Genomic DNA, 16,667 nt, shown 5'->3' on the forward strand with positions numbered 1-16,667 from the left:
ATATTTGTTTCTCCTCATTTGCACAGAGAATATACTTTATTATTTATATAATTTATTCCACTTAATTTTGTGCTACACAGGAGTTAATATTAAATAAACATTTTAGATTGAATGAAAAAAAAAGTTTCTCAGCAAAATGTTTATAAGCATTTTTCTATCTGTCCGATAAAAAAAATCTAATTCTAGATGTGTTCTGCAGTTTTAATTGCCCCCCCCTCCCCTCCTAACGGCACATCATATTTACGTGCGACGGGCTTCGCGACCTGGAGGCCTCCTAGTGAATTAACTGCTTTCCAGATTCCTCTCACCTCACTCTACTGCTTTCCGCTATCTCTCTTCCTTCCCCCCACGACAAGTGAGAGAGCTCTCCATGAGAATCTGTCGCCACTTTGTTTGCTTCCTCTTCTCATGGACAACCAAACACTCCACGTGTTGGCCATGCGTGGCGATCCATTAGACGGATGATGCACTGTGGTCCCCGATGTATCAGTCGGTCGGTAGTTAGCCACCTGAGTGGTTAATATGCTAGGGATCAAACGAAAGGTTTACTTCTTGCTCTTGGCGTTAAGAGGGGTCACTGTACCCGGGATTAACTCTGAGCTAGTTTCCGGCTAGCACTAAGATAAGCTCCGTGGCTGGGAATGTCCACAGCCGGTGGCTACCTTTCCTTGCTGGACTCCATGGTTGGTGGTGCCTTGTTTTATATCTTCTGGCTCCTGGTCATTTGGGTTCCTTCAGTGGAGTCATAAAGTTACTACATCTTTATGTAATATACAAAATTTCGATTCTTTTTCCATTGTAAAACGAGTTTCAGAAACTAAAGAAACATTTGAAGCTTTCTATCCGTTTCTTGTGCAAAAGGCCGTATCTGCTACAGTGATTGAAGTTGAATCCATTCGGAAGATGCGCTCTGGTGATTTGCTAGTTGAAGTCTGCTCTAAAAAGCAAGCCCGACAAATAATTAAATTAAAAGCCTTGGGTACAATTCCTATAACTGTTAGTCCTCACCATTTATTTACAAATGAGATGCGAAGTTGTAGCGACTCTACCACAAGTATCTAATAATTCTCTTACGACTCAGATTTTTTAATGTGTACCTTCCTTTCTTGAAATTCTTGCGGCATTCGGTCCAAACTTTATGGTATCAAGACCATTATCCACAGCTTTCATCCTATTTGTATTGCTGTTCAAGATACTTTCTTGACGCCAAACATTCCTTTTAAACTGCGGGAATTCCTTTAAAACTATGGGGATACAGACAGTGGGAATTACAATTCTGGAAGTGTCTGTATATTGACTTCAAATCTCTATCCACTCTCACCTTTCAATTTACATGCCTTTCTACCAGCTGTGGCTGTAAAAGCTCATGTACGGGCCTTAGTCATAATCTCTCTATTTATTTACCGCCTCATGATGCCATATGTCAACAAAATCTTGAAAACCTAGGGGATTAGCTTCCTTCACCTTATATCCTACTGGGCGACTTCAAGTGACATAGTATTTTGTGGAGTTCGGATAGTATGAATTCTCGCAGATTGAGTAGTTTATTTCTGACAACTGTCTCTGCCTACTCAACAGTGAAGAAAAAACGTACTTATAGGTTCCCACACTTTGCTTCCATAGTCTTGATTTGGCCATATGTTCACCTGAATTCTTTCCATTGCTGACCTTTGCAGTTAGAAAAGACCTGTATAACAGCCATCATTTCCCAGTTTTGTCTTATATACTGAAGGAGGTAGTGTGACTCTGCACCCTCCGCGTTTCCTTTTTTAGCGGGCTAATTGGGATGCATTCAGGCAATTGGCAGATATCACTCAGGCTATTGTCAATACATCAGACATCTCGGAAGCAGTGCAACATGTCGTTGATACCATAGTGAGCATCACTAATAATACCAAACTAAAATCATCCCCGCGTCTACGAAAATTTCACAGACCGTGGTGGAGCGAAGAAAAGTTAAGGAATAAATTTAGAAGGTACCCGACAGCAAAAAATCTCGTTGCTTTTATAAGAACAAAAGCACTAGCTCGTAACATTTGCTGTCATAGTCAGAGAGAATCATGGATATCATTTGTTTCTTCTATAATATCGTATAATTCGAGTAGGGCTTTATGGAGGAAGGCAAAGACTGCTACTGGGATTTATAGTGAATCATCCTTTTCTGTTTCAAATACAGGAAATGAAATGCCTTCCACCCCATTATACGTAGCTAGTATTCTTGGCCAAGCATTTGCACAAGTGTTCGAAATAGATCTTAGAATCCTGAATTCCTGACGATTAAGAATCCTACGGAACGGTTGCCTTTGCATTTTAATGACAGAAGTACCTATTCGTATAACTGTGAGTTTAGGATGTTTGAAATGGAAATGGCAATGGAAATGGTGTGGCCGAATTCAACCGGCAAATTCAGGGAGGTGACAGAAGGCATCAAGAGGATAAAAAATCTCCATACAACATAAGGTCTCAAACGATGTTTAGTAGGTGAAAATCGCAAAAATATAAGTTTCCGAGAAATGTTGGAAACTGTAAAAAATTAATAAAACAAATAACAAATGATATTTCAACTACGAATTCTTTTGAGTGAAAGCCCATTCTTAAAAATCATTTTTCATGTAGGTAACATGCCGATTTTATGATGTAGGTGTTCGAAAATTAATGAAAATGGAAAAATAGTTTAGAATCATTACTTGCAAAAATATTAAAACTTGAAGTTAAAAAAGCATGAAAATATAAGGAAGTTTACACTCTAATTTGATATAAGCAAGTAAGTGTGAAAATTGAAGAGCTTCTAAGATATTAAAGAAACACTAAAATGAGCTCCAGGAAACACGAATTGGCGTCTGCTGATCGGTAGCAACATCGCTACTGATGTTTGCAGAGGGTGTTGCCAAATTCGAAAGATAAATTCAGAGAAGTGATAGTAGGTATTAAGGAGATGAAAAATTACCATGAAACATAGGGTTGCAGGTGACGTTTATTCAGTGGGAATTGCAAAAACAAAAGTCGAAAAGACAATGGCATGGCGAAAAAAATGACCCTATGAATTCAAAGATTAGAAACAAGGTAGGCGAGAAGAAGAAGCCTTCTCGTACGTCAATTTTTCCTGCGTTCGAGGAAAATAAAAGCAGTGAGCAAACATTCATTAATGACCATTTCAGAATTTATGGCCGTTAAACTTATTCGTAAACAAGTCAGATTTCACGCATGACGAATATGCGGATATGCATTTAACATATGGCCGAGCGGATGACATTGGACGCCTGGCACAAAGAATGTACCAAGAGCAATATCCGAGGAAGTGTTGTCCGTACCAGACTACCTTTAACAAACATCTATCGACGGCTGAGGGAGACAGGATCTTTCAAAATAACGAAGCGAAATGCAAGGCAAGAAAGCAGTGTGCGCACACCTGAAAACAGAGCTTTGGAACGCTTTGCCAATACCCCATCGACAAGTACATGATTAGTTGCAGCTGAACTGGTTATTTGGAAAAAAAAAACGGCGAGGAAGATTATGCGTGCTGAAAACATGCACCCTTTCCACTTGCAGAACGTCTAACTCTTAAGCGATGATGATTATTCACGTTGGGTGGAGTTTGCACGTTGGATGTTTGATGCCACACAGGAAGATGCGCACTTTCCTGTGAGAGTTTTATTCTCAGATGAATCCTGTTTTACGAGAGAAGGCGTCTTCAATACGCACAGTGCGTATATTTGGTCAATCAAAAATCCCCACATCACTTATGTTGTCGAAAGCACTATACAAGTTTAATATTAACATTTGGGCTGGGATTCTCGGAAATAATTTGTAGGGACCGTACCTTTTGCCCGAATGTCTCAGTGGCGCAAAGTACCTTGTTTTCTTGCAGAACGTCCTTCTGGATTTACTGCCAGGACACCTCTCCAAGCCCCTGCGACTATAATCTTTACGATTATTTAAACAGTTGGGTGCTGGATTTACTGCAGGGAATACCCACCATTTTACCCCAGAACATTAAGTTAATGCATGATGGTGCAACAGTACGTTTTTCAATTGCATTGTGTTACTACCTCGATGCTACATATTCCGAGAGGTGGATTGGACGTGATGGACCTGTTGCTTGACCTCCACTTTCCCAGGACCTCAATCCCTTGGACTTCTTCTTCTGGGATCATATGATATCGCTTTTTTACCAGGTGTCTTTGAAACAATGGGAAATCTCGGGGCACGGATCGTCGCCGTTGCTGAAGACATCGCAAGCAAACCGTGTATATTTGAACTCGTTCGGCGATCCTTTAAGTGTCGTTGTCAGCTGTGCAGTGACCTTCGCCGGAGCAACATTGAACAATTTTTATAAAAAAAAATTCCTCATCGTCTCTTTTCTGATGTTAAAATGTCTGTGCTGTAATTGTATGCAGTATCTGTATCGCGATTTTCACCAAACAAATATCGTTTGCGACCATACGCTCGTTGAAAATTCTTATCCCCTTGATGCTTACTATTATTCCTTTAAATTTTTTGGTAGAATTTGGCAACACACTTTGCAAACATCGGTAGCGATATTGCTACCTATCAGCAGACTCCGATTCGTGTTTTCTGATGCTTATTTTAGTTTTTTTTTTTTAATATCTTAAAAACTGTTCAGTTTTCACACTACATGCTTTATATCAAATAAAAGAGTGTAGAATTCCTTACATTTTCATGATTTCATTTTTTCAAGTTTTAATATTTTTACAGATAAGGGTTCCAAACTATTTTTTTTTTTTTCATTTTTAGTAATTTAAGACCCCCTGGATCGTGAATGCGGCATACTACCTACATGGAAAAAAAACAACAACTTAAGAGTGTGCTTTCACTTAAAAAAAAATCGTAGTCGAAACATTATGTATTTTTTTCATTGACACAGTTTTCCCACATTTTTTATTATTTATTTAGTTTTTCCACAATTCTCGGACACCCTATATTTTTACGATTTTTACCTATTAAAAGTCCTTTGGACCTATGTTGTAAGGTGATTTTTTTATCCTCTTGATGCCTACAATCACCTCTATGAATTCCACTGTCAGATTTGGCAACAACTTGTATTATTTATATATTTAATATCATTTTTTACCTTAGAAACATCCTAAATATTACTGCTATTGAAAAGTTTTTAAATTATAATAAATATACCAAGACATGTAGAAAGTAAAACTGAATTTATTTCTAAAATTCAGATTAATAGTATGTTTTAGAATTACATGTAGTCAATAATTCACTTTTAGTTCATCTCATAGGAAGATTTCGAAAAGGGAAATTCCTTCTCCCTCTACCTTTTGGAAGAGACTAATTCTGATCAGAGCCTTCCAACGATGCAAGCCGAAGTCAGATATTTTTTTCAATCTCTAACCCCCCCCCCCCCCATCGTGATAAAATGATAATCCGCTTACATGCTTACATTAAATTATCTTTCTATTATCAATTGTTAGGAAATCATGGTGAAATGAACATCCATACATCATTTCCATCTCCGTTGAGTTGGATGTTCTACCTACAAATTTGACTGCCGGCGTCCTGGCATAGGGGTAGCGTTTCTTCCCCGTGATCTGGGCGTCCCGGTTTGGGCATGGTTGTTCTTCTGTTGTTCTATCTGTGAGATGTGTGAATGTGCCCTCCTGTAAAAAGGGGTTGTGCAAGCGAATGAATGATGCGTGAGTGGCAAAGTCGTACTCTTGGCCCTAGTTGGCGCTGCTATAAAAAATAAGAGACGTTCTCCCTCAGGCTTAAATCGCTGTCTTCGTAATAGCGGGCTTGTCAGTGGCAAGTGCCATAAGAAACAAACAAACAAATTTGACTGAGGTGTTCACTCTTCCTAAGGCCGATATAAGGCCCTATAGCAGATTCACATTCACTCATTTTAGCTTATTATATCTTGCTGACAATAATAGTTTTGACACACACACACACACACACACATGCACAAGCGCACGCGCATTTAATCGTGATTCAAATTAAACCTGACCCCGAAAAAAAATAAATAAAAACCAATGCAAGGGCATAATAGACTAATTATGTACTATTTTGTCATTACATCAATGAATGAAAATAACAGCATAATTGTCTTACCAGTAAACAAAACATATTTAAATATACTTCGTAATTAATAAAGTCTCCAGAAAAAAACAGTTGTTGATAGAATATTATTAATCTTTTCATTGAATGGAAATTTTCTGTCAGATACGACCTCTTTTCTGCAAAATGTCCACTATATAAATAATTTGCAAAAGTATTAATGAACTTTATTTTGTTAAACCATTTATAAATATTCACAATGGATGCTTATAGATTTCGTAACTTTCGGGTGAACTCTTTTGAGACTCAGGTAAAGCCGAATAAAATCAAAAGTTATTGGAAATATATTTGAAATTACTTTTGCCCTCTTTTTTTTAACTCAAGGGACTAGAAAAATTTAAGTACTCTTAGCAATTAAACATTCGATGAAGCTGAAGACATTTGATACACGTGAAAACTAGAAGAATAATGTCTTTTAAAAATAAAAAGAAAGCATTATGCGCCCTGAATATCTTCACCTAGTTCGAAGGAAACGGGAAAAAAATATAATCATTTCGCTCTCATTTGAAGCTTTTTTTGGGGGGAAAGAGAGAGAGGAGAAAGGATTTTCTGCGTGTTAAGTATTTTTTTTTATTTATTATGCCAGTTTAATTTTTTAAAATAAGAAATCCTAAAGCAGTCTCTTTTTTAGATACTTAAGATGCACTTGCTTGATTGAAGATATGATGATAATCCTTTTTATTATAACGTTTTGTTATTCAAATAAGATTGTAATGCAGTTATAAAAGGATCTTTGCATAGTTTAGAAAGAAAATTTTTTGCCTTTTTTAATCTGATTCTGTTTCAAGCATGTAACTTTTTCCGAAAATGCTCTTTAACCATTATTATTATTGCTACCCATGGGATGGGATGTTGAGAGTGTGCCGGTTAAAAGTTGTTTAGTCTACTCTCTATTTTCTCTGCTTTACTTTTTCTTTCGAAAGACGGCAAACGAGAGACAATCATGAAAAGATTATGCAATTCTATTTGTTTTTAGTTTATCATGGAGACGAAGATACTTGTTGCTATGCTTGGAGATACTTAGAGGTGTGGTTCCCGTCGTATTATTTCGACACACACACACACACACACACACACACACACACACACACACACACACACACACACACACACACACACACACACACACACACACACACACACACACACACACACACACACACACACACACACACACACACTTACCCCATGAGAGTGTTTGGATTTGCGTCCAAAGGATCTTGTTTCGAAATCGTATCATGAGATATATAGCAAATGAAAGTCTTCCCAAGAATTATCTTCCTAAGTGCAATAAAAATTGATTTATAATAGAAAATTAAATGTAATTGTACAGAAAAATATTTGAAGCAGACGTATCATCTATTATTAAATATAGAACTTCTGTTTCTTACTAACTAAATGAGTGTTAATGCGCATATCTTTTCCTCTGTTATATCATTTTAATTTTTTGAATTTTATAATGGAGGTAATTGGGAGAAACCGATCTCTTATTACTATATTAGATTTTAAGTTTTAACCGTAACTTATAATAAAAATTAAAGTAGTCAAGATGTACTTAAGTATAAGTACTTAATTATAATTTTGCAATTTTAAGATTGCAAATGTTATAAATTTTGACAGCAGTCGAAATATACCGTACTCTCGAAGCTCATACCGAAAAGTTAAGTTCTTCCACAGCGGTTCCTGAAATATAGAAAATTCTTCAGATCGATATTTTCGCTCTTTCTTTTTTTTTCAGTGTCGTTTGTAGTTTCCGAGAAAATCCTGAAAAATGAAAACAAGATACAAAAGAAGAGAAAGTACTGAACTTCCAGCATTTGCTTGGTGAGTAAATAATAAGCCAAGCATTGTTATTTTTTAAATAGAAATTTTACAAGCATTGCTAGTTTTTAAATAGCAATGAGATTTATGTTGGAGAAATGGAAGTCGATTCAGCTTATAAAAAGAGGGGAAAAGAAGAATATTTATTTCCTACATAAAAAAAAGTTTTTCAAACTTTTGATAAAATGCAATCTTATAGCTTGTATGAAAACATTCAGAGAAACCTTAAAAATAATGAACGTTGGTAGTGGTAAAATAATTTTAAAGCTATTTTAAAAAAAAATTAAATAGACTTTTAAAAGAGAAAAACAAATTATTATTTTATTTTATTTTTATTCAAAACTTTTCGTAAGTTTGAAGATGATATATCAAACAAGGCATTTCAAAGCATCTGTAAATGTTAAATGAGTTATGGATTTTTCTAAAGATAATGCAATTCATTTCCAATATGTCTGAATCTTAGCAGCTGATAATATGTGCGTTTGCTTAAACAAGTAGAAAAGTTTAAAATCGTGAAATGCATTTCAAAATATCATTATATGCAGTTAATTCTTATTGTCGGCTGTTTTCAAAAAATTATCAATCATTAAAATCCTATTAAAATGAGATTAATTTTTTAAATTAAAAATTGCTTAATCTTTTAAGAAATTTTTTTAACAACGATAACAACTACCTGGTTAAGATCATCAAATATTTTTACCTAATTTTATTCGCATTAATAGGGCTTCTTTTGATCTTATATTTGCATTTACTTTTATGCATCTCCTTTGAAGTTTGACTTATTCATAGTCTCTACTATTCATAGTCTATACTATACTCTGTTTATTTTATGCAATTACTTTAATTTTTGATTAAACTTTTAAAAGGACGCCTTTTAAAATTTTTTATAATTTTGTAACATTATAAGATTTTTTAAAGAATTCTTTTCTTCCCAAAAGTTTATGAAGCTTCAAATTTTTTCAGAGTTTTTTGCGAATAATTTACAGGCACTTGAATGTTTCCATAAAGGGTAAATTAAGAATTTTATTGCTCTCACCAAAAGCTTTCTCGCAGATTCCAGAATAAAAGTGTCTCCCATGTCCCCTGCATAAAAACTGGATCTTGGTTGTTAGCAAAATCGAACGCTCAGATTTTTATTTTCATAGTGCTTGGTTTTCTTCACTGTACTACGAAGCTCAAAATGCCGATTCGGGACCTCTCTCTCCGATTCGGGACCAGAGGCTTCCAAGCTCTAAACCTGATTCTACAAAAAAGTTCTGTTATGTGTGTTGGCCTTTTACCAGGGTCATGGCGAAGTGGGAGTGAGAGGGATTAAGCTCATCTCAGTCCCCCCTCCCCCAATCGGCATTTTGGTCATCAGTCGGCAATATTTGAAGAAATAATCGAACATGTGCCGGAGAAATTATATATTTCAAATCGGTATTCTTGTGGAATCTCGATTGATGGGACCAGTAATATTGACGTATTGTTGAAATAATTTAACTATACAAATAAAAAAAAAATTGTTCGCTTCTGCGAAATTATTAAAACATGTTTGTCCTATGGAGAAAATGTCTATTTTTCTTCACATGAATGCGATTCTCTAATGCCTTCACTCATATATTAAAATATACTTTAACTTTATGTAAATAAGCAATTAGTTCATACTACTGTTTTAAAAGAATAATATGAACTGTTGAAACAAAAATACTTACATTTTGTAAATGTTTAAAACATAGCATTTCCACCTTCATATCATTCTAACATCATTTTTATATTTAGAATTTTGAGAAGATAATTTAGTATTCTGTATTTGTTTTTCAACTAAATTCAAACTACGTGATTTTCTGTAAGCAATAAACATTTGGATTATTTAATGTTTCTCTTTTCTGTAAAAAACACAATGATAGACATATTCATAATGTTATAAACAAGTAACTTCAATTAAGGTTTCTTAAAGTATAGTTGTAGAACCAAAATTTGTTTGAAATAAAATCCTCAAACATAAATTATTATTCATAAAAATAACGTATCTTGATAGATTTCTTTTGTATTTAGCATTTATTTTTGAACTTTTAAATCGTTAATTTCACTGATTACTTTTCAAGTTTTTTGTGCTTCTGCTCTCTCATTTCTTTTTAAGCTCTTTGGATGTATATGGAACAGTCTTAGACTTTGTAGCAATATAATTTACCAATGTTCAAGTGAAAATAAAGTCAATTGGAAATTATTATTATACCTGATAGTACTATCATATTTCTCTAGTTCAAAAAAGTTATTTATTTTTTTTCTTCTCAAAACTGATCAAAATTTTAAGTTAAAATTAAAAAAAAAAAAAAGATTTTAAATATAAGAAATAAGTTTTTCGAATTCGCATTTTAAGTATAATTTGCACCTAAGCAAAATTTCTTTAAAAATTTGCAACAAAAATCAAATTGGCAAAATAGAAAAATAATATGTATATTTTTAAATTTCAAGATGATTCAAAAATCATTTTCTTTTGATTCCAAAACAGAAAACAAAAAATGCAATGTAAAAAACATCAATGACAACTATTTTCAAAAATAAATAAATAAATAAAATAAATAAATAAATAATTTTGAATATTTTTAGAAGAATTTCATTTATGCAAATCGTGACATTAAGTTTATATGACATAATTTTTAAATATATTTTCAAAGCGATCAGTGTTAGAACGATGGAAGTCCATTTTTAGTAAAATTGGTTTATCATCAATAGCAATTTTCTATTAATGTGTAATAGAAAATTAATGTGTAATATAGCAATACGCCGAATGGAGATCTATATATTCAGCTAGTTTTAAGTAGTAGTTTACTGTCTTCTTTTTATAAAGCTTCCTTTTGAAGCTCAAATTTTTTTCGAGGAATTCAAGAAGCCTACCTTACTGACACAAATGAACTGAGTCCCATATCCGCAAGATTGATACTGAATACTGAATATTTGTATTGGTGTAGAAGGTAATTACGTAAAAAAAGTTTTGCAAGCACTTCAATGAATGTATTATTCGATCATTTTTAAAATTTAGTAGGAGTTAGTAAATGCATTATTATTTTCTAATACTACCCTTTCCATACGGTATGTGTATTATCCATGAAATATACATTAATGCCCTCGTTCAAAAAAAATGGTCTAAGTAAAAAAAAAAAAAAAATACCTTTTAATATCTCAGCAAATTTTACAGATGGATGTCTTAAATTTTGTGTGTTTAGAAATAAGTGTATGAGAAACATTTTAGTAACTGGCATTTTTTCACTATGGGCGCCGTACAAAATTTAATTTTGTAACTTCTAATTATTAGCTTCTTTAGAAATTATTTCTTACTATAACTTCTATAGAAAGTATTTTCATACATTTGAATCCCTTATTTGATAAAACTTTGCAGTTCAAAGTATATGTGTTTAATTACAATGTTTAAGGAAATAAACTTTGTTCCACTTTTTTCGGATACCTTGTGTAGAAGTAGCATCTTCAAGTTGAAGTGCACGAGAATGTCGAGGAGGTGAACGCTCGCTATTAATTACTGTTGAATAAATACTCGCGTCTTACCTATTAAGAAAATAATTTTTTTTTTGTTAAAATCTATTTTTACTTAAAAAAACAATAAATAAGATTTAAGATAAATTTTCTTTCTTGAAACTAAACCAATTCCATTTAATTTTGGAAAAAGACATGGTCTAATTTTAGAAACGTGTTCATAATACGTTGATTGCCGCATGACTCATTTGTAGTTTAGATCTAATATCTAACTGTATCAAAACATCTATTTAATTAGGTGATATTTTCTCTACAATAGTTAAAAGATCGTAAAGAAGGGGATCATCTGATTGGATGGATAGTCCGATGGGCAGGAGAAAGCCGTGGCAATAAATGTGTTAAAAGGATTGTTATAATTTTTTTCATTTTCAAATTGAGTTTCAAATTCTTTCTTTATTTTTTTTCTTTATTTTATTAAGTTATTATTTCTTAATTTGAAATATCCATTTGTAAGTTGACCTGGTAAACTTTAACTGGTTTTCCCGTAAGCTTTGCGTGCATCGATTTATCTCATTTTTACCCTTTTAAACAAAAATTAAGCTATTCATAAATATTATAATTTAATTAAAAAATTGCTTGGAATGAATATTCAACTATTACGTGTATTTTATTTTGAATCAAAACATTCCTAAAACAGAAGGTGCCATATAATTACATAGTACACAAAATAAACTACTTAATAGGTTAAACCAATAAGTATTATATGTCTTTTCCCTTGTGTGGAGAGAAAGCGTGGAGAAAGGGTAATGACTCATTTACCTTTCTTGTCATCGGAATATGGGCAAAATTAGTGAACTGTCCTAAAATATTTTCATACAATTTATATACTACATTCATATTTTTACAAAACAATGTCTTTTTGTTTTAGAACATACAACAAAATCGTGTCAAATGTTAGTATATGTTCAACAAATCATTATTTTAATTAGTAATGCATGTAAATATGTAAGAGGAAGGAAGCTGAAAACAAACAACCGGAATAATTATGCATATGAATGTAAGTGAAAGATGTCAGAAATCAGACGGTTTGATTTCAAATGAACTTTTTAACCAATTCCTTATGAAAGAAAACTTTCGTTTCTTTGCAAATGTCAAGAACATTCATAAAACAGTAGAATAAATGCGTACATAAAAATCCCTTTTTTTCTAGAGTATATATTAAAAAAAGATATAATCCTCCTAATTATTATGTTGCGATTTTCCAGGATTGAAAATTAGTCTTTTCTGCATCCTACAATTTTAAAGGTCCGATGTATTGAATTCTTACTTTAATGTGCTTAATTTTTAATTTAGTGTGCTTAATTGATCATAACATTGAATTATGCTGAATAATCAATATATTAGAAACACTATACTATATTATACCATGTCATATTTCTAAGCTGAAATTCCAAATATTTACAGTTTCTATTAATTTTCCCGATTCTGTAAAGTTTTAACAATTTTTTTTCCTTGACTTAACCAAATATATTACACCCTCCAATACAACGTTAGGTCGTTGAAAATTAAAAAAATCTTTAGCCGACTTTCAAAAGCCGAGCTATGATGTTGAAAAAATAACATCTTCAAAGAAAGAAAAAAAATGTTGAATACATATACAGGATTTACTAGCACCTGTTTCCCAGATGATTGGTTTTACTATGCACATTGAAAAGTTCATATTTTTAACACTGTTCCAGTTCTAAAAGTATTTAATAAGTTCCTGAAAATGACAGAGAATTTTCTGAAAAGTTTGCTGATCCTGTGACATATTTAAAAATGCTGTCGTTTCGATACGAAAAATGACTGGGAGGGAGTTTTGTTTTTATTGTTATTGCATTATTTATTATATTTTATTGCTTTCCCCCTCATTTGAAGCGGAAAACTTTGGTCCTTTGTAGCTTTTCTGTCGTTACATAAATTAGATTTGCATTGAAAGCACATTTTATTCATGTACAAAGGATATTTTTTTATGCATATTATTATGAAACAAAGACGCTTGCTTTGGAATGATAAAATTGACCAAACGTACGTCAAATATAATGGCTATAAATTCTATACACATTCAAAATAATCTCAATATCTGACAAATCCAAGGTTATTTTCTTAAAATATTGAATTTGTATGTACTTTAGAGACTCACATTAATAAAATCCATGATCTTTACCTGAAAATAAGGAAAGATGTGTTTCCAATTTCTCAGACTGAATCAAATGTGACTATATATTACTGACGCAAAAATGTGTAATTTCAATTTGTATAGAAATTGAATTTTGAACTTTTGCACTGAGTTCTAAATCACGTCATAGCAGATAAATACAACTTTTTGTACTGTACAGAAAAAAAAAGCATGTACTTTAATAATGTATTTTACAATTTAATGCTACTGTAACGTAAAAATAATAGGATTTCTTATTCTTTTAATTGAGGATTTCCAGTCGTTTTATTAATTATTTTGTATAACCATTGTTCAATTTTTACGAGGAATGTTTTGGCATTATTAATTATCTTTTCATAAAAAAATAGTAACGTTTCTGTTTGCTCCAAAATACAATTAAAATATAATTCAAGAGCTGCTCTTATATACATAAAATGCTTTTTTGATTATTTTTTAAATGCAGAAGTTTAATTTGTTCATTTTCCCCATTATTCCTGCCTTTCTCTTCCATTCAGCTAAATTTAATTTAACTGCAAGTTTCATTTTACAATTTTCTGTTTTTTTTTATTGGATTGAAAAAGCTCATTGAATTTTTCTATGTTTGCTCATTTTATAGACATCTAAGTTTTTATAAGACTTTAAGAAACTAATAACAGTCTCAGTGTAAAAATAGCTAGTTTCCAGAATTTCGTCGTTTTTACCTCATCAATTTTTTAACTACTTTTTGCTTTCATTTACTTTTCTTTCATCACCAGAAAACTGATCAAAACATTTTCTAATATTTTATCTCTTATGAAAACCTCTCTTTATTAAATCTGGCTTTATACTGCTATTAATTTGGAAATATGTAAAGAAAAAAAAAGGAAAGGCTGTCTTGGGTAATTCAAGACTTTGGTGGGTAGCCGAACAAATAATTCCTAAAAATGATCTAAAAGTCTGGAAGGATGAAATAAATGCTGAATATAGATGATAAAAAGCATTTGCAATATCGCATCAGTAAAACCAAATATGGTTCTTGCGCCATTAAATCACAAAACAAGCAATACCGCATCAATTAGAATGGCAAAACAACTTACAATTATCTCTTCAGAATCTAAGAAACAGGAAAGTTTTAGGTGCTTCCGAGACATAGAATTCTCAGGAATTTTATGTTAATCTCTCGGGACGAATACCTTAAATCCATTAACTGCCAATTTTTTTTGATAATTTTTGGCCGAATACTTTATAGATATGCATAAAAAATTGTGTAACAGTATAATTATATTCAAATTATGTTTTGTATTGAAAATATTTAGTATTTTTGTAAAAGGATATCGTTATAAAATGATCAATAAAATCATTTCAATAAAAAACAAAAGGCCGAGTAAATAGCAGATCGTTACTATAACTTCTAAATTACATATTTATGTACAGAATTTCATTATAATATAAAAACCAAACCAAAAATACGATGCTTCAAATATGATAATTCTATTCTGTTCAACTTACATACGAATTTCAAATTTGTTCGCTTGTTGTAAAGGAACGTAGCACTTTCTGCTACACACAATATAGGGATTGTGGCAACTAATGAGTTAAGAATCCTTGCCTTAATTAAAACTCTTGCGCCAAAAAACACCAAAAAAACAAACAAGCATTAATTAAAACGTTTCAATGTGCTCCAGATTCACATTTTAACTCATATTCATATAAATAAATTATATTTAGAATGAATTAAAAGTGAATAACTTTTTGCTTATGCCAATTATCACTCAAATATATTGTTAGAATTTGAACTGTAAACCTATTCTAATTTCAGCAGTAAATATTTTATATACATAAGAATAAATAGAATCTATCCTGAAATATTTCATTATTTCAATTTATCCTTGTAGTATGAAGATTACAAATACTGCAACCCTTCGAGGTAAGACAAAAAGAGAGAGAGAGAGAGAGAGAGAGAGAAGAAACAAACTGTATAATTTAATAAGGTTATGGACAAATTTCATGTTTTGCTGACAAGAGAAGAAATTCTTGAGTTAGCAAGATGCATCGTGCATAAAGTTTAGTCACGAAGCAATAATAAAGTGATTAAATATAATTCAAAAATAGATTAGCCGAGTTTAGCGAAAAACTTCATCCGAATTCATTATTACAAATATAATACGAATTTCGTGGAAGGTTTACAGTTATTCAATGATGATTCAAATGCTGTTTGTTATTTTCCTTTCATGCGCTAATGGCGTTTTTGATGATTCGAATCTTTTATAAGCACTCTAGTAGTTTGAATCAAATTGATATCTCCAAAAAATAAACATTTGTTTTTCTCTACTAATAAAGTTTAATTCAGTTATTTCATCTATTTTAGGAAACTGTGCAGTGAACTTGAGTTGTGTTTACTGAATTACAAATTAAACTAGTATTAAAATGAATCAATTGTTAGTTAATTTATATCTTTGCTTAAATATGTATCGGAATTTGTTCTTAACATGCAACATCTCATTTCTTTCTAATAGAGATAAAATTAGTTTGCCATTTAGGTTTAAATTGAAACACTTGCAATTTAAAACTTAAATGTAAAATTGCGACAAAAAAATGAAATTTCAAACTATTGTGCAATTTATAGTTGAAAACAGTTTATATAATTTACATTTAATTATTTTTTTAAATAGTCTATCACTTTATTAATTTAACAGTTTTGAAATTTATTTATATAATTTATTTATTAGCATAAGAAAATTATGTATATCATAATTGCTGACAAAGAGAAGGTGAACTAATAAGTAAAAGAATGCTTGAAGCAAATAAAAAAAAATACACCCATTATCTCTTAAGCAGCCATAATGCGAAATCCTTTACGCCTCCGTTCAAACCAAATGCGAGCTTTGCTTAAAAAGTTCGCGGTATTTACCAGAATCTGAACGTGATATATGTCCCTCCCCTTCAAATTATATTGCATTTGAGCTTGGAGAAGAGGCAGCGTTATTAAACGGCTTCTTTTTTTCATTCCAGCCTTATCTTGTCTGCAGGCGACCTCGTTTAAAGATGACGCGCCTATCAAAGACTCGCGCCTTCATAAAATACCCCACACCGCTTACCCGTGAGT

This window comes from Argiope bruennichi, chromosome X2 (genome assembly GCF_947563725.1).
Source record: "Argiope bruennichi chromosome X2, qqArgBrue1.1, whole genome shotgun sequence".
NCBI lineage: Eukaryota > Metazoa > Arthropoda > Arachnida > Araneae > Araneidae > Argiope > Argiope bruennichi.